We start from the raw sequence: 19,671 nt of genomic DNA on the forward strand, positions 1-19,671 counted from the left end.
GGTAGGGGTCCGTGTGTCCGTCCATACAAAGGGCTGCGTGTCGATGTGACAGAAACATAAATCACACTTGAGTATGTACTTTTCACTCCTTGTCAAACTATGCTCAGAAGATTCTTTAGTGCTTAGATGTATTTAAGTACGGCCCCTCCACGGACATGAGGGGCCCTTTTATCAAACAAGTATGCGTTGACCGCGGTGCTTTCTTGCGTCATCATATCTTGTTTCGGTCGGGTTAGTTCGGTGAATAAAAGTGTTTCGGCCTAAACTTAAAATGCACTTTTGGGCCATTTACAGCTGAAGATTTTTGCTTTTTATATATATATATACATACATAGCAATAATAATAGATGAATTCCTTTATATTCTATTTCCAGATACTTTTGCTTTCCAGTCACCATTACTGATAAACACAGCTGGTAAGCTACATCTGTAGCTCCAGCTGCTTTGTGGCATAATCAGCACGTTAAAGCAATTAGTCGTTCATTTAACCTGCTACAGTGCCGCTTCTCTCTGTGGTCTGGAAGTGAAATTGTTTTTAGGGTGAGTGTTGGAGGGGTGGCATTGAAAATCCATCCATCATCCATTAATTTTCAGACCCGCTTGTGTGGACAGGGCGCCAGTCCATCGCAGGGCAACACATACATAGACAACCACTCACACTCAGATTCACTCCTACGGGCAATTTAGAGACTCAATCAACCTTACCGTCATGTTTTTGGATTGTGGGAGGAAGCCAGAGTACTCGGAGGAAACCAACACAGAGAACATGTAGCATTCCAAGTCATATTTGGTAAACACCATATCTATTTTAAGGAAAGGTTTAGAAATCGTGTCCATACCTACTCAGTCTGTTATTTATTACTTATATTTTGAATTTGTTTTGCATACTATTGTCACAAGAGAAAAATGAACCGCATGTTTTTAAGCTGCTGCTTTCATTTGGAAAATGGTGGCAATTGTTTCAAAGGTAGTTCAGGAGTTACTTAGACTTCAGGTTCTGCAGTTATTGCATTTCCAGGGCATGTATTGATCAGTACAGAGGTGCGTCTGTGGAAATGGCCATCAGTGGAAGGTAAGAGTTTAAGTGAGACAAAAGGACTGCCACAGTTGGAGTCTGCATTAGTTGCAGTCCTCACTAGATAAATTGCAGACTAAGCTCATTCTGAAGCACCACTCAGTCTCTAGAACCCTGAAGAGGTATTCAACTCTGCTGGGAGGCTCCCTGTCCATTTATTAAATGATTTTGCTGCAGTTACAAAGGTTTATAAATGTCAGGTGACATGTGGGCGAAATTCCATTTAAAGCTTGTCGAGGAGATTTATCAGGGTATTAAAAACCTTTAAATATGGTGTTACAAAAAAGCACAGGAGATTAATTGGCCTTCTTACCTTTATTTTTTATTTTTATTTTTCTTTCTGGCCAAGACTGATCCCAAGTTCAAATAGTTTTAGGAAAGCTTAATTTACATCACTTATATCTTCAGTGTAGAGCTTGTAGTACCCATGGGGCCGGATGTTGGGGCTCAAAGCCAGGGTTTGTTTTGGATCCTTCAAGGGTTTGTGTGATCCCTGGGGGCCTTTTTGGACTTTAAACCGAGTTTGGCTCCCTCTTTGATAGAGAAAAACCCTTCCAATATTGTATATGAGGAGGAAACAACACATTTTGTAAATAATCTAAATAAAAATCTGCTGATTCTTTACACACTTTGATGTGCAGTATGTCATTTTTAGGATATCAAAGCTTCTTCAGCTCTTATTAGTCTTATAATGAATTGGATCACGTCCTGTGGGGATTCCCTGTACGGGCTGAGTCATCCCAGTCAGTAGTAGATGTTAACTTCTTTTCAAAAAATTCCCATGATTTGAATAAAACATTTATCTGCTGTGAGACTACATTGTTTTCACTTTAGTACCGGTACTTTGCAGTTAGATCTTTCAACCCAAATTCTTTTTTGAAAGTTTATCTTTCTTACCTCAGAAACTGTTGAAATAAATACCTCAGAAAATTGTTGAATTCGACAGCATGTGTACCACTAATGGTTTGCTGTTTGTCTGGAAGTCTTTTATATTAATTTTCAAAAGAAATATTGCCTGGCAGAGATGCAAATGGTAATTATTTATTTTCTAGCATAACTTTAAGGAACAATTACTGCCATATGTTCAATTTGTTTAGCATTTTTAACCACATTTTTTAGTGTGATCGTTCCGGTTGTCAAAGCCTTAAATACAGTTTACCATTTATGAGTAATAACTGTTTTCTTTTCTTTTTTCCTTTTCTAAAAAAATAAATAAATAAATAAATCAGCCAATTCACTTATTACTGTATTTATTGTGTGTTTAAATCTTGGTTTATTGGCTGTGGAAAATATCTGGCTCAGTTTAACGGGTTGGTTTTCAAATCTGGCCAACTAAAAGTATCATTAAAAAGCCATGCTGTACAGAATAATAATAGTTAATACTTTTGTGTGAGTGCAAAACCAGGCAGTAAAAATAAAATGCACTTGCATGCATTGAAACTAAATTTGCACAATGGTAGTGATAATAATTGATTATGAATAATTATTAATAATTTATTTGCATAAACACATTTTTTTAGATATAAACTTCAGGTTTTTTTTGTTTTTTGTTTCAGCCACCTATCATATTGATTTAGTGCCCATAGGTAAGGCTTGCAGTGAAGTTTATATATAGGAAGTAAACAGCAGGGTTGGTGTGTTATTTAATATTTTTTAGGATTTAAATTCAACAACAACAAGCTTGTAATAGCTGTATTCATATATTACAGCTGTATTTAATCATTAATTACACATTATTACAGTAGGATACTGTGCTGTAAACGTATAATCTATTCTAAATCTATATAATCAAATTGTTTATAGAGTAAAATCTCTTAAAGATCTGTATGAGCCTTGCAACATATTCATGGACAATTTCAACAATTCAGCGTTACATCTATTTACAAACTGTAGGTACGGATGCTAATGCATCTTTAAACTTATACAATATTTACTAATATATTAACATTGTTCACAATGTACAATACATTATGAAACATAAATGATCATGAAAAAAATTGATTACTTTGGTTTCCCTTTTTGCAAAAATGTAAATAATTCAAATTATGCTATGTCTGTGCTTTACTGGCTGGAACCATGCAATACAAATTGTGCATAGGCTCCCAGTGGTGACAAATACATGTGTTCAGTTGACTTAGCACAAATGGGCCAGAACGAGGTAAGCATTGACCCTCACTTTCCAGACCAAGCATCCTCACATGAATTGAAGATTAAATTAAATAGATTTTGGAGGTTTTCTGGTGCCTAACACACACACACAAACTTTTAGTTAAAGCTGGGATTAGGAAAACTTTATTCAGAGCCAACTGATCATTGTGCTGGATATTATCCTATTTGCTAGAGTCCACTTCTTCTGCTATCAGTAAAACTGAATAGATCTTGCCAAAGCATGGCAGAAGTCCAGAATTAGGCTGTATCCAATGTGTTTGATTTTAAAAAAACATGTGTAGAAGTGTGTCTTTTCAAAGATCTGCCTCTTTCACTTTTCTTTAATTCTTAGGGATTCTTTGTGTTTTTATTTTATTAAAATAGTTTGTCATACAAATTTAATTTAATTATTGTGGAGATAATGCATGCTTGAGGTCGCAGAGGGTGACAGGCATAGCGCCAATCAGATACCAGAGCCCGTTTTCTTGGTGATGACATTTATCTATTATGTACGAAAGTTTCCAGCCAATCTCTATTATACCAATCCAAGCCATCTATTGTACGTAGCACTTGGGTGTCAAAGCTGTTGATTCTGTCCATCAGGGTCATTTCAACTCGTGTAGAGAAAGACAGAGAGTAATGTGGAGTTGTAGATATGGAATTTTGCCCAGGCCTGTTTTTTGTTTTTGTTTTTTTTTATTAGATGTTCACTTGTGCAGGCAGAGCCAGATTAAATAAATGGACTACACTAGGCAGACTGTATTTTTTTGATCCGATTTTGGGCCATGTCTCTGGGCAAGCTCAGCATCTGACTCTGCTAACACTAGCAGGTTTACAACTGTCGGACTACTGCCCGACAGAAACTTCTGTATAGCCCCCCACTCTCTCTTCTTTTGATCCTCTTAATTTGTTTTCTTTTTACGTTTTGCTGCAACTAAATGTAGGGGTGGGTGATATGGGAAAAATATCACATTTTTTTTCTTTGTAAAATCACGACGTTATTGCTTTTTGTCTGAGAAAGGTGCTATAGAAATGTTACTTACGATCGCGATTTTGTCACGATTTTTTTCATTCACATCATTTCAGATCTGTGGGTACCAAGAAATTGAATCCTGGTGGCACCACTGTCAGTGTGTGTCTGTACTGCTGACTTGAGCCTGACTAATCAATAGTGTGATTTGGCAGAGAAAAAAACCAGCCTATGTGCTGTGTATGGGCTATAGACATATGGCACAGACACGGCACCGCAAGGGATAAGATGTGCACTCCAGACGGTTCTACGATCACCTTGATTTGGCAGATCGTCGTCATGTTTTAATCCTTCATGATCCAATATCGTCAGATCGCACACCGTTACCCGAAAGCATCTTGAAAACAACCTGGCTGTCTGCTAGCTTAATTGTCCTGCTCAGTTCTGACCGGCCGACCTCTGCACTGGCGTTATTGTGACGTAACATAACATTAAGATAAACGTCACTAATAAATTGTAGATAGGATATTTGTATCCTATTTACACGTGCCTAGGGCCCCGCCAATCGGGCCCTAAGCACGTACCTAGTTTGCCTTTGCATTAATCTGGCTCTGTGTGCTGGTGAATACCTGTAGATGTGGTGCAGCTACACATCTTTGTCTCATGCCACTGATGATGGAAAATAAAGTATAGGTCTTATCATTAGCTGTGTTTCCATTACCCTTGGAAATGCACAAAATCAAAATAGTGCAATGAAAACTGCTAATGGAAACACCTGAGTTTAAAAAAAACACATATTTCATTAGGAGGTATTTCAGACGTTTCATGATTAAAATGTGTCGCAAAAGCGCTATGGAAACACTAGCAAATACACAGGACTTGATGTACCTGGTCACATGACCACTTCTCTCCGAGTAAACATGATGCGGTACGTGTAAAAAGACATTTCTTAGCCTTATACCTAAAAATGATAACTGCCACATTAGGCGTGAAACAACAAACTAATACAGAGAGTTATAAGGAGGTTTGGAGCATCCATCTTCCTGAGGCGAAGTCCTGCAGGATGAGATTTCACAGGAGTTACTTTTTTTTTTGTAGCAAAAATCTGTAATGGAAACCGTTATAGATACAATCACAATCTTCAGCATCACAGTTACACTTTTAGAACAAATTGGGGAAAGATGAAACATTGTACCAAAAAGAGGTGTCAAGATATAGAAAAAAATGAATAAATAAAAAAAAACGTTGATCAATGAGTTGAGAGCACTTAAACATCTCTTTGGTCTTGCCCATGTTGGAGTGGTATACTAGTGTTCCATTTGATTAACCAAGAATTGTGACACATGTTGAGCCATTTTTTTTTATATTATATTTTCAGCATTAGAAATGAACTTGAAACTCCTTTCATTTCTTAGATCCAATTAGTATCTGTCCCTCAATTTTACCTTTTATTAGAACCACATGAGATTTACCAGTGTATCCCTCTGTATCTTTTGTGATTTAGTCAAAAATGCTACACGGGTGGCTTTCAGGACTTGTGCATTATGCAAAGGCAGTAAAAGACGCTTAAGAAAAAGTTCTGGCTGGTATTCAGGTAGATACAGGATCCCATTATACGCTCCATAGACAGTTTTACATGCATGAACACATCAAATCTAATTTCATCAACACCATACTGCTGCATGAGTGGTGTTCGTCCATCCTTATCAAACTTTTATACACTTTAAGGGAGCTTGCAGCTTTACATCTGACTGGGTCTGCTTATTTAATTAATGTTGCAATATTTGATTGAATTAAAAGTCCAGGCCTGGGAGCTTAATTAATCACAAGGTGCATTTTTCTTTCTTTTTTTTTGGGTTGCATTTGCTGAGTACGTCTGCACATACTCATAAGTGTAAATCTATTTGTAGACATCCTTTAGTGTGTGCGCGCGCGTGCGTGTGTGTGCGTGCGTGTGTGTGTGTGTGTGTGTGTTAGCTTGCATGGCTTTTTGGGTGTGTGTGTTTTTATAGCTGGTTGCTAGGCAAGGGATGAGATAAGGCATTTAACTGAGACACCGGAGAATTCTATCTCACTCTTCCATTAAGCTGCGCAATACACAATCGAAGTTCAGCAAAGTTTACACGAACCACCGCTGAGTGCTGACTCAATGCTACATGAATGGGGATTCATGTTGTTTGTGTGAGAAAATATATTTCTTAATAAGAAATACCTCGCAGCCGAACAAATCATGAGCTTAGTTGATTTAATGGGTTAAATTCTTACGCAGCATTTAACTGTAAAAAGTGCTAAATGACAGATAATAATGTAAAAGCTGACGAGAAGGTTTAGAGTATAAATACATGAAGTTATTAACACAAATTATTGTTGTTAGTTACAAGGGAAAGCACTGGCATTTAAAAATAATGAAGCTCCTTAATTAAATCAGAGTAAAAATGTTGCTTCAATAGCATGTCAACATTCACAATATGCAATAGATACAGTTGTTCACATTTTAAGATCTGTTCATCAGCCCATTCTTTGTTTGATAATGAAGACGAGAGCACATGGTAATTTATCATTTTAGTCAGGATTTTCTTGCTTTTTCTTAGTTTAATTTATTTTTAAACAAGGATAATAATATAAGGTGTGCATTGTAGCTTCCTTAAAGTAAAATTAGACAGACTACCAGTACATTTGATGCGCAGTATAGATTGGTCATACCAATGCTAGGAAATAGGAAAATAAGTGTTCACCCACGTTTTCATGAATGTCACATAGTCTGAGCTGTCTCTAGAAATGGCCTCTACACTCTCGCACACTTTGTGCCTGAATGGATTTTGAAAAAGTTGACTGCAGTAGTTTGCAGCTAAAGAAAGAGAGAATGTTTTCACATATTTTACCGCCCTTCCTGTTTCCTGGCTTGGATGGCCGTTGGTTTGATGGGAGAACATGGACGGATACAGGCTCCTTTTTTATTGCTTTGTTACAAGCAAAATGTCAATGATAGCTGCCAGACTTTTGTATTTACCTTTGGAAATCTATTATTAAAGACCAGTGGTATCGGCTGTTTTTGACTGTGTAAGGAATGACATGTCGATTACCATTTCGAAAACATTCATTGAAAACACACTTGCTACCAACCATTGCCTCTCCTCATGTTACTGATACACATTAATGCTACTTCAGTATCTTGTTCTGTTCCTCACAGTCTTGTACTTTATCTACCAGTTTCATGTGACATGGGGTAGACTCAGTATAAAGGTTTCTTGCACAAGTTGAGTTCAGAATTCCTGGGTGTTATATTGTAGACCTGTTCAATTGATGTTAAAATGATATGATTGTTGGGTAACGTATAAATCTAGATGGATGATTCTTATGCAAAAACAGTGGAACGCAATTTCCCCCCACTTAAAAAAATAGAAATAGTATTTTTGTTTCAGAAAAGGTATTACAGGATTAACGAAATTCATTGTTTTTTTAAACCTTCAAAAACACCTCTTCTTGTCAGTAGCTGCATGGGCTTCCATTACAGATTTTCACAAAATAAAAGCGATATTTCTAAATTTCGACAAAAATATAATTGCACTTTGAATGTGTTTCCATTGAACGTTGTTTTGAGCTGGAGCCTCGTAACTCTCGTGAAATCTCATCCTGCAAGACTTCGCTGCAGAAAGCTGGACACTCAGAACCTCCTTATAAATCTACGAATTCCTTTGTTGTTTCATGTCTAATGTGGCAGTAATATTTTTTTTGTATAATGCTTCTATCTACACGTACCGCGCCATATTTTCTTGGAGAGAAGTGGTCATGTGACCAGGTACGTCATGTCTCGAGAACATTCTCTCACATATATTTGCGTAAAAATTGTTTCCATAGCGCTTTTGCGATACATTTCAATATTGAAACGTCTGAAATACCTCCTCATGAAAGCGTAAAAACTTTTTAACGATATTTGAGTGTTTTTTTAAAAAATTCCGGTGTTTCCATAACCAGTTTTTATTGCGCTTTTTAGATTTAGCGCATTTCTAAGGGTAATGCGCAAACACAGCTAATGAAAATAATAATAATAATACATCAATTTGACATCAATGACAGATACCACTTGAGCGACTGTCCCCCACTGTGACACCTGGAATTCTCAGTGGTCTCCCATCCACCTACTAACCAGGCCCAGACCTGCTTAGCTTCCAATATCTAACAAGATCTGGCAATGACAGGCTGGTATGCTAATGAGACATTGTTTTTTTTTTTTAACCTTCCAAACCGCCTCTTCTTGTCATTGTGAAGCAGAATTCATAAAGAAGTGGATTGTTCACTTACTAATAAGTAGCATGACCATTGTGAGGCAAGTACGTTATTGCAAATTTGTAATAGTTATCCTATTATGGTGTCCAACCATGGTGAAAAAGTGTTTAACTCTCACTCTCATAGCTCACCAAAGACTAAGTTGTAAGAGATAAACAATATGTTTTCTAGTTTACACTGTCAATAACAGCCTTGCTGTTTTTGTACCCAAGACATTGTTCAATTCCATGACAAGCACTGTGCTCGAGGCATATAGATGTCCTAAGGCACCTGAACATCTGCTCAGTTTATTCACACAAGAGCGTGACAAGTTTCCAACAGCCAAAAAATGAAATCCAGTACATTTCTGTGAGCAGAACTCCAATCACTCTGTAAGGTGACATTTTGTGAGCCTGCCATGATTTTCAGAAGGATATATGAAGTGCTCGTATTGGCCCCCAAATTTCAGTGCCATATCACCCACATGTTCCTGAACTCCATTTATGGTCACATCAGACAGAATGTTGTTCATCAGGAATGTAATGAGGAAACAATGCTTTGCTGGTTATTTCAGTGGCTTTAAAGCAGTGGTGAGACAATGTATCACCCTTCACTGCAGAAAATGGAGACTGTGAAAGATCAGTTCAGACAGGTAGTCACAAAACCATTCAACCATGACTGTGCCCTTTGTAATACTCATTTCTCAAGTGATCAGAGAAGAAAAATACCATCATATCGAGCTCGTCTTACACATACTGGTACTCAAGTATTGTTAGGGCTTGTGTGAATAAAAGTAAAGAGTTCAGTCATTGCAATGTTTTATTTTTTATTTTTTCAAAAGTGAAATATCTTGGAAAGAAAAGACAACAAAGTCAATGAAGCAGAATACTGCACTGTCAAGGCTCAGAAATACAGTTATCTGTGCAATGCTCATTACCTCTGCCAAGGGGGTTATGTTGCGGCTGGCGTTTATGTATTCATTGACATTTGAACGTCTAACTCTAAAACAACTAGGCATATGTTGATGACATTTTCAGGAATTATCCAAAATAGGGTAAGCGATTAGTGATTAGACTTTTTGGATGATCCGGATTAATATCCTGATAATTTTTTCAAAATCCCTATCTTTAATCATTGACAACATATCAAAAATTCATATCTCGGTTCATAATTGACCAATGTTCATGAAGTTTGACTCTTGGACTTAGTTTCATCCCAATCTGGAAGTAAACCTCCGTTATGGATTAACGGATTTTCCTCAATATCTTTGTAATATTTGGGTGACAATGCAATAATGGTGGATTGCTATGGCGTGGCTGAGGTCGGCACTTTCTGGGTGCTTTCTAGTCTTAAACATTTATAATTGTTTAGCCCAATTTACAATTAACTAAACGAATGTTTGGTCTTTTTTGCAGGAAAATTGTACCTGCCATCTTTTACTGGTTTTGTGCCAGTTTGTTTGCTTTCTTACCTTTCGATTTTTGCTAGATTTGTAAACCAAAAACTAGCTTGCTGACATTATTTTTTACTGTAGTCAGACTTCTGTCAGTTAATTTAGTTTCTTTTTGTATCTTCCTGTTGTCTGCCCTCTCCTTCTTGGATCATTCTGCCTTCTTTTCTACCATTCATTGGCGCTCTTCTCTGCTCACTCTTCTTCCATCGCCTCCTTCTGGAAGTTTCTTCTTCTCTACTTCAGGGGACAGAGTGATGGATTAGACCCAAATAAACTCATTCATCTTTCAATTAGAGCCAGTGTTGAGGAGGTGCCAGCCATTATGAAGCTGTCTGGAGAACTGGGAACCAGGTAGTGATGGAAAGGAGGCGGGAGAGTGTGACTTATGGTTTTAGCATTGGAAGGCTGAGATGAAGAGGTTATTGTGAAACAGTAAAAAAAAATGGAACAAAAAGGTTAAAGACATTTTAGCAAAGTTAAATATCAGATGAAAGTTTGAAAACATTAGTCCCCGGATGCTATCAGAGAAGCAATTGAGCTTTACTACCACCCATGTTCAAGCTGTCGATGCTATCACTAGCCCAGCATGCACTTTTATGCAACATTGCCTTCCAAATATTAGATTCCCTTTTTGTTTATTATTGTTATGAGATTTTAATTGCTTCATCTTTTTTTTGTGGTGTTGATGTATCCGAAAAAAACCCTCATATACAGAATTGGTTTGAAATATTTTTGTACTTCACACATGCTTATTATTACCTATGATGATAAAGCATCACAGAGGCAAATAACAAGTGTCCTAAAAACAAGAACTGCTCTTCTTTTTTGAATATTTTGAGTCTTTTGGCTTGCAGCAGCAAGTGCACGATGCAAATGAGTGAATACAAAGACTGACACTAGTTCAACAAGACACCATAGAGTGGACTGTCAATTCACATGTTAGTATATACCCAGTTTAAAGCTGGAAGAGAACCAAACTAACTGGATGCACTGAAAACTCAGGTGATTTAGGTCACCATTTGATACATATTATTCAAGTCAGTCATTTAAAAAAAGATCAATGTAACAATTTGATTTGAACTTTAACACCAGATTTAAAACTCCTAGACCTCATTCAACTCAAAACTGTCCAAATGATTTATAAAGCAAGTAATGGTTCACTTCCAAAAGGGTTGCAGGAAATAATTTTAGAGAGAGAAGGGGAATATAATTTAAGAGGAAAACTACATTTCAAGATACAATATGCTAGAACAACACTGAAAAAGACAATAGCAGGTGCTAAATTATAGAACTGCCTAAAGGATGAAATAAAATAAAGCCCCAACATGAACCAGTTTAAAAAGCTTTTATAAATAATATTAAATCAATTTTATATAATGCTTTTTTGGACACTTTACAGAATTAAGGGATTATTCTTTCACTCTACACTTAGTGGTGGTAAGCTACTATTGTAGCCAGAGCTGCCCTGGGGCAGACTGATGGAAGCGAGGCTGCCATAGGGGTCTATTCTCCCGCCTGGACTTTTTTGCGCGCCTGCAGTTTCACTCTTCTATCCAACATGTATTCTCTGGTCCAAAAAGCGCGTTATGTGAATGAAGGCGGGTTGAAGGAAAGGAGGCGGTAATGTCATATTTGTGGATCAAACTGTGACTTTACATTGGACATAGTATGATAATAGTTGAATCACTGTGACCAATGTGGACAGAAGTCTGCGTCTGTCAGAGTTTTAATTAATCGTACAGCAGCAGCTGAGTGATCACAGCAGCTGCTGCGCGACGCACGAGTCCATGTGGCTTCAAATGTAACGAAGTCCATATTTCTAGTGCAAAATAATGTTTCACATTATCGGGGCGCCGCACTTATTCCAGGGTTAGAAGCGTGTTAGAGGAAAAGGACTTACGCACACCGGAGGCTGCACGTAAAGCATTCTCCAGTGTGGGTTGCTGCTCCGCCCACAGTGCGTAACTGGGATGCAGTGACTGACTTATGTACTGGGGGAGAATAGCGTGCAGCCAAAAACAGCGCAGCTGCGCGGCTTTTTGGACTTACGCGCATGGGAGAATAGGCGTTTGTATGTATATATTTAATGTGCATGTATAAACTGTATATATATATATATATATATATATATATATATATATATATATATATATATATATATATATATATAGTGAATGTATATTGTAAAAAATAGTAATACAAATTTGTTTTTTGTGTGTGGTATTATCTGGAGAGCCTTGTTTTGTTTTGTTGTGATGGGGTTGGTATAAATTTTGCTTCAGCTTTTGCTTCAACCTACACCCTTTCGGCTGACGAATTAGACAAATGAGTCTTGTTTGTTCTGTTTTTGTTTTTTTCTGAAGACTGCCTAGATAAATTCAAATTCAATTCCAAATGTTCTCTGTATTCTTTGTGTGAAATGTCAAAAAGTAATTTATGCAGTACTTAGTGTGTCATTTGACCCCTACAAAAGACTAAGTTTATTGTGGATTGCATTGACAGTCTCTTGACCATTTGCTAGTCTAAAGTCAATTCATTATCACGCAATAAAGGCTTAATGAAAACAAAACCCATAGAATAAATAGGCTTCTTTCTTTTAAATGTTGATATTTTATAGATAAAAAAAATTACTATTGTGTCTTAAGTTACATAATTCTTTAAGTAAGACTAGACACAAGCATAAACGTCTGATAAGAATGGCCCGAGGCAGGTTTAAGTGAAGACTTAAGGCTTCTAACCCCACAGTGGATGGTCACTGGGTGGTGTGGTTATATGTAGAACACAAATGCAGAATAGGAAGGAGGCAGCAGACAGGTGTAGCGCTAAAAAACATTGCACAAAAACTCATAATAACAAAGTGAAAAATAAATGAAAATGATTAAACAAACAAACAATGACCATGCACTGCTAAAAAAAAAAAAGGTGGATCTGTGTAGGAAAGAGCAGCCCCTCAACCAGAAAACAACAGAACATATTACAGAACAAAATATTAAACAAGACTGAAACTAAATAAAGACAGGACCCCACCAGGACTTAACCAGACAAACCTAATACATGACATCAGTTCAATGCTGAGCTGAGGATCTCCACCATAGTAGAAAGGAAGAAACGTGCTATAACTGCAACAGTCATTTCCAATGTCTTTTCAATAAAAAAACATGCTTCACTGCAGTTGTGGCTTTAATGTTGTTATGTTTATTTTGTGCTCTCTACCAAACATTTTGGAGTAAATATTCAAGAAACTACCGTGCATATTTGTTATTAGATGTATATATATGATGCCTATTTTTAGTGCTTTATGTGAGTACATTTGTTGAAAAACGCAGCGGTATTTGAAAGGGCTGTTGTGACCTTGCATTCTTTCCCTCATAGAAACCACTGAGTTGTTGGCATATTTTCATTTTTTCTCCCCCATTTATACTTCTACTTCTTCAAGGAATATTATGTACTGTAGGCACACAGGGACGAGTTCTAATGAATTTGAATGAGCGTCTCAATTTATTTTCCATGTTTTATTTATTTTTTCTGGGTTTGGGGAGTAAATTGAATCGGCGGCGGTGATGCGTGTGCTAGTCAGGAGCAATATAGGGACCTGCTGTTCTGATTAAGTTCCTGTTATGGAGCCGTTCATTATTGATTTCATTTCTCCTCACTTCTCCTCCTTCTCACATGCGTATTTGGCTCCATATGTCTTTTCATTCTCAGCAGGTTTCTCCTTTCTTCTCAGGACCTCTTATTTATTTCCACTTCTTTTCTCTTAGCTTTTATTCAAAGCAGCTACTTGTTATTTATACAAGGAAAAAAACATGGTTTTTCTTATTTGTTGGAGAAATAGTTTTTCTCACTTTTCACTCTATAAATTTAGATTTTGGTGTTGCTTTAAAATATTGAAATACTGCCATGGTTACTTTAACAATACTGTTTGCAGGGTCCCCACGGTCATGAAATGCCTGGAAAAGTTATGGAATTTGAAAAACCAATTTTCCAGTCTTGAAAAGTCATGGCATAATTTAACTGTTTTGGAAATATAGCCTATTATATTTTTATGTTTAAAATCCTACCTTCACTATTACAATGGGACATTAAGCAAGTCCCTTAAACCCTAACACCTTGTGTTTTACATCGTTTTGGATAAAAGTGTCTGCAAATTGAAATTGTAATCTTACAATAAACATGATAACACTTAGCTAGTTGTTGTTTATTGTTCCATTCAATAGCTGATGCATTGTTATTTAATGATTATTGCAAAATAGGTGTCAATGCAATTGCGCCATTGTACGATGCTATACATGTACAGCACTGTGATTGGTGTACAGCACTTTGATTGAAAGTGCTCTATAAATACATTTTATTATTATTATTATTATTATTATTATTATTATTATTATTATTATTATTATTATATGATAGATAAGGGATGGAAATAACTTGCATTCCCTGTGCCACGTTTTTGCTACTAACCGTGGCCCGCTCATTGTTTGTGGTCTAATGGTCTTGAATAGATCTTAGCCGTTCAGAACTAACTAAGTCATATAAATCTGGTGAATTATTTTGGAAAAGTTTTGAAAAAGTTTGAAAAATCATTGTGAAAAAAGTGTGTGAACCCCGTGTTTGGAATCAACCAGAATAAATGTCATCAGTAAAATACATTTTCCTCTGGGTTTTTAATGGTTATGTTTCTGTAATATAATTAATCTTCATATTTCAGGGGCTACATAACCTTTAATGACATGTATTTTTTTTGATAATGGTGTCACAATTTACATCCATCCAAATTGTAGTGCATTGTCTAAATACAGTATACCACAAACAACAAAAGGCTTCAAAAGGAAGTCTCTTTGCCATCATCAATGGCATCAATGAAGTTTTTTAATTCAGAATTAGTCATTCAGAATTAGATTATTCAGAAATAATGTGTTCTGCTTCATGTTTACATGGAAAACCGGTTTATTTGGCTTTATTCAATTCCTCTTTCGGTCTGGGGGTTTGGAAGGGTTCTGAATGGACTGGGGGGGAACGTGACGTATCACGTCTATCGGAAGAAAACACACAACAGACCTTTTCGACTACAACATCGAAGACCACATAATAAGAACTAATTGAATGTTTATTTTATTGTAGTTTTGAAGCAGCAGCGGGACAATAACATACGGTTTCGCTTTGCTCCACTGAGCAGAAGAAGAGAGATAGAGTAGCGGAGAAGGAAGATAGAAGACCGTACTTTGGCCAATCAAAGCCAGCAGATGCTCTACCTCCTCTATACATGACGTTGAGTGAAAAATGAACTTTATGATAATCCGCGCGACATTAGTGAAACCCTGGTGCTTCATGCCCCGATGAAGCCTGTCCCATTTGCCGAGGTCTGTGTGTGTGTGTAATAAGTCTGTGTACGTGTGCATGTCCTCATGCTGTTTATGCTTCCATCCATCCACTTTTTTCATTATATCCATGTCTTCTAATGCTCTTATTAAATAAATAGTCTCAGCTGGAGTCTGGGCGGCCATCTTGGATTATGTCATCACCAGCGCGTCTTTGCGGCAAATCGCGCATGTGCAGAACGACCGGCATTAACTTAAAGCTGAATTAAGTGTTAACAAGAAAGAGGAATAGTTTAAATCAGGATTAAAATCGGAATAAACCAGCCACCTAATTCGGATTGAAGTTTAATTTTGAAAATTAAATTTGCATTAGGAATTAAGTGTTTACAAGGTCAGTTTAAAGATGCTTTAATTTTTATTCTGAATGAAAGAAGAATTAAAGCTACCATGTAAACGTGGCCAATGTGACAATGCAGTAATAAACCAAGCTGAAACCATGCAGCTGTTATAAAACGAAACAGAAGTTGGGAGGCTTTCTTTTTACATGCGTTACCAGGGAAGACGTCCTACAACGCGACCCTTGTGATGAGTTAAGATCCTCCCTTGAGAAGAAAGCAACTGGTTCTGTAGAAAATGAATTGGGGACACTGTGGTTCTTTTAGTTTCTGCCCTTTTCAGCAGCCTGGCAGAGTTATTTACTTACACAATGGGTGGTGGTGGGGATTGTGGACAGGATAGCACTTGCTATGATGTTTTTCTCTTTGGCAAATATGCTTGAGCTTCTTTGTAACAAGTAAAGGCTACTAGATTTGCTCTCTGACTAAATGTATGACTGAATAATTCAAATCTTGTATATAGTAAATAATAGTTGTTAATCTTATTATTTTATTTTATGTTAGCAGCGCAGTGCAATAGGTATTTACTAGGGGTGTAACGATGCACAGAAATCACGGTTCGATACGTACTTCGGTTCATTTTCGGTACATTATGGAACAAAATGCAAAACATAAATTTGCTTGTTGTTTATTCGAAACTTTAGTAAACCAACAATGTATTTAACATTATACAGAATAGGAAAATAAAGTTAAAAAAAAAAAATACAATACTATTGTAAAGTGCTGCCTGGTAATAATATTCTCAAACAAAAAATACATTAAATATTATAGAAATAAGCTCACAGCTTGTTAACAGCTTTTAACAAACAAAAAGTAAAGCATGTTCCACCTTGGTTTAGACTTTCATATTTTTGGCCAGAAAAATGTACTTGTCCATATTGTCTGCATTTGCTTGGTCATCAAAAACTTTAGTAAACCAACAATGTATTTGACATTATACAGAATATGAAAATAAAGTAAAAAAATAAAAATATAAAATAAAAATACTGTTGTAAAGTGCTGCCTGGTAATAATAATAATCTCAAGTAGAAGTACTGTTACGTGAGCGAAATTGTACTCAAGTACAAGTACAAATAAGTCGTAAATAAAGTAAAAAGTAGCTCAATTAAATAGTACTCAAAGTAAAAGTTACTAGTTACTTTCACCACCAACGTTTTTTTTTGGTAATAAATCTTGCCACGGTTCCCTTGCATACAGTAAACATCTCATGTATGAATTTAAAAAGAAAGAGACCAAATCTTGCACAATTGGAACTTATTGATTTTTAATTAATGTATTAACTTTTTTTCCACAAAGGCACCTATCTCTATAAAACACAAGGTTTGTCAAAATGTACAATTGAAAAAAAAAAGAAAAATAATAACACCAATGAATTCAATCCAAAAAAAAAAAATATTTCTCAGGCTCCACGTAGCTAAATTTAAGAACTCAAACAGACTTGTTTCGATGCTGTTTAGGCACGGTGCATTACATTTTATCTGATTAGTCGGCTATGATGTGATGCATTTCATTGTTGTCTGGTTATTTAATTTTTTGTAGTTTCACAATGTATGTTGATTGTTTTAAAACAAAAAATAATAACTTACTTAGTGCTTGGTTGGTTGTGGAAATGTAACAAATTACGTTACTTCTTTGAAAATGTACTTAAGTACAAGTAAAATGACTGATTTAGAAATATGCTCAAAAAAGTACAAGTACCCATAAAAGCAACTTAATTACAGTAAAGTGAGTACTTGTGATCTATTACTTTCCCCTCTGAAAGAGGATGATTTGTCACTATCTGCCTGATGAAAAACCACAATGTCATAGGTCTAGCTGTGTTAACCAAAGCTGTGAGAAAGTTGAATTTGGTATGCTGAAACATCTGTGGCCTTGGCTAGAAATGAATAACAACAGACAGTCTGGGATTAGAAATCTTGGATTCAGGGTGCCTGCTGGTGAAGCTGGCTGTAGGTTGTGAATTGGGAAAAAGAGGTGCGGTCAAAGTGTGATTCCTGGAAACAAGGAAAGTGAGTGAGTGAGAATGATGCCTTGAAGGCATGGAAGTGGAAACAGCGGGCTAAGTGTTGGGAAACAATGGGTCACGACAAAAAAAGGGTATAAGAAGGGCAGTGAAATGTTTGGCTTCTTCATAAAGGAATTATTCATCACAGTTTTGTTCCTTGGGGTTTTTCATTAAATAATAAGATGACATCACTGCCACATGAATGTTTTGAAGTTTTACAAAAGAGAGGTTATTTCATGGAAACTGCAGTGATGCAAACTTGGAAGCCCATGTTCAAGTTATATTGAAGCTTTGGTTGTGGCTCTGCTTTTTGGATGTTTTTCTCATAGTTCTTTTTTTTTTTTTAACCAAACTGTAGTGTGTAACTCATGCCAAAGCTGAAGCTGTATCAAATTTGTTGTTGCAAGTTGTAACACCCGATTGAGGGTTTGGTCTGCTGATCCAAAAGTTGGTCTGCAATAGGTTTTCTGGAATTGGGTCTTGATTTTGATCTACGTCTGCTGCATCTATAGCTGACGGGGGACTTTTAGGAAGACGATAGTGATATTTGAAGCACATGATGACTGAGCCAAAAGGAATGTGAGAAAACCAGCAGCAGTTGGCTAGACTACAACTAATCAGACTAAAACGGGACAGCAAGTGTAAGTGCTTCACATATGTGCATTCACATGGTTGTGTTTTTTGTCCGATGTATTTTAGCTGTTAATTCAGCTTTTATTTTGCCCGTACAAAAAAGGAATTTAAACAAATAATGAATGATGTCTGCCAAAGCATGTTAAATAAAGCAGAAGCAAAAATTGTCATTGATTCATCTTTTATTGATATTTCAATCCATGTATTAATTTGAGTCAAAATGCACTACAAAACATTTACGTGTGTGCTTTGGAGTGACTGACAGGCTTTGTGCATGTGATAGTGAAACAGAAGCAGGAAGTAAATTTATTCTTATCACTGCGCTGTTAATTTGTAATTTGTGGATAACACTAAACACTCCTTGTCAGTTATCAAGTAGCATGTTCAACAGTTTAGGACAAGTTTGTTTAAATGTCTTTGACACCACTGGTTTAGAGTAAGATCTTCATACCTCATGGTGCTACTTGGCTTAAAACAAATACCTTTGTATTTGCACATTATGCCTGTTGTTGCATCAGATATTATTTTACAGACAGTGCAATTGAAATAAGTATTTAAAAGCAAAAATCAGGTGGTAGAGGGGTCGTCCACTGATTGAGAGGTTGGGGGTTGGTTCCCGGTCTATTCTGGTCTATGGGTGGAAGTGTCCTTGGGCAAGACACTGAACCCCAAGTTGCTCCCAGTGGTTGACTAGCGCCTTGCATGGCAGCTCTGTCCCATTGGTGTTTGAATGTGAGTATGAATGAGCTGATATGTAAAGCACTTTGTGACCTCTGTCTGTGAAAGGTGCAATATAAATAAACATTACTTACTTATTACCTGCAAAATTGAGACAATATTAATGTCACCATGTTGGATGTTTGGCATGCGCGTCTTTACTTTTTTTACCTAAACATATTGTTGACATACTTTGCAGGTTTTGTCTTGTAAGGCAGCTGGTAGTAAGAGACAAGCTGGAGTCTCTGTTTCCTATTGTCACAACCCGTAAAAAAGTACAGATACAGGTCTGCAGGTATCTTTATACTATGGGTATTGAGACAAATAGGTGAAAGAGTTTCTTTTGTTTGTTTGATTGAAATTATTTTAATTCTTCTTGAAATTGTCACCACTTTTCTGTGGTACGATTCCCTTCTAACATACAAAATACATTGTCTAATGCTGACTCATTGTTGCATATATCTTTCTTTCTCATGCTCTACTTCTGCTGTATGGATCATCTGCAAAAATAAAATTACATTCTTAGAGGGTACCTGGTGTAGGAGGATGTGTTAATAATAATGGGTTATATAAATAAGAATATTAATTATGATTATTAATATTACTTCAACTTTTGTGGGGTTCCACTCCTGTTAACAGGAGAATAATGTACAAGTATTTAGACTAAACCCATTAATTGGAAACCAGGGAA

Source organism: Gouania willdenowi, chromosome 16 (assembly GCF_900634775.1).
Source record: "Gouania willdenowi chromosome 16, fGouWil2.1, whole genome shotgun sequence".
Lineage (NCBI taxonomy): Eukaryota > Metazoa > Chordata > Actinopteri > Blenniiformes > Gobiesocidae > Gouania > Gouania willdenowi.